Genomic DNA, 563 nt, shown 5'->3' on the forward strand with positions numbered 1-563 from the left:
GCTGTTGCTTCATTTCTGCTGTCTAAATCACACGCACATTTCTCTTTTAAATAAATCTAAACCAGAGCCACCTGGGGAAAGGCATTCTAGAATACGTAGACCCAGCTTAGCTATGTTGGACAAGACAAAATCACCACACAGCCCAGAGAGAGAGAAGTGAGCTGCTCAAGGTCACACAGCAACTGAGTGACAGTACAGGCACTAATCCAAATGGCACAATAAGACACCTTCTTCTCAGAGAATGGCATGGTAGTGAATGAGATTAAATGTCTGGGCCCCAGGAGTCAGGATGCTGAGGAAGTCTGGCCTTGACATTCGCTTTTATAATTTGTGAACTCTTCATCATATTGTTGCAAAAATGTTGCAAAATCAGACCGGCCAGAAACCAAGCAGAGCTCTGGGAGTTGGAAAAGTCAGGTTTATTTCACCGGCGGTCCCAGAGGAGGTAGCGCTCTGAAGATCTGGGCCCTGAGCTCAGGGGCAACTTTGCTTTTACATCCGCTCTGGTAGAGTTGGCAAGGGCTAGTTGGTTCATTTGTCCTCAGATGGTTATAAACCGCAGG

The sequence above is a fragment of the Pteropus vampyrus genome, unplaced genomic scaffold (genome assembly GCF_000151845.1).
Source record: "Pteropus vampyrus isolate Shadow unplaced genomic scaffold, Pvam_2.0 Scaffold2188, whole genome shotgun sequence".
Classification (NCBI taxonomy): domain Eukaryota; kingdom Metazoa; phylum Chordata; class Mammalia; order Chiroptera; family Pteropodidae; genus Pteropus; species Pteropus vampyrus.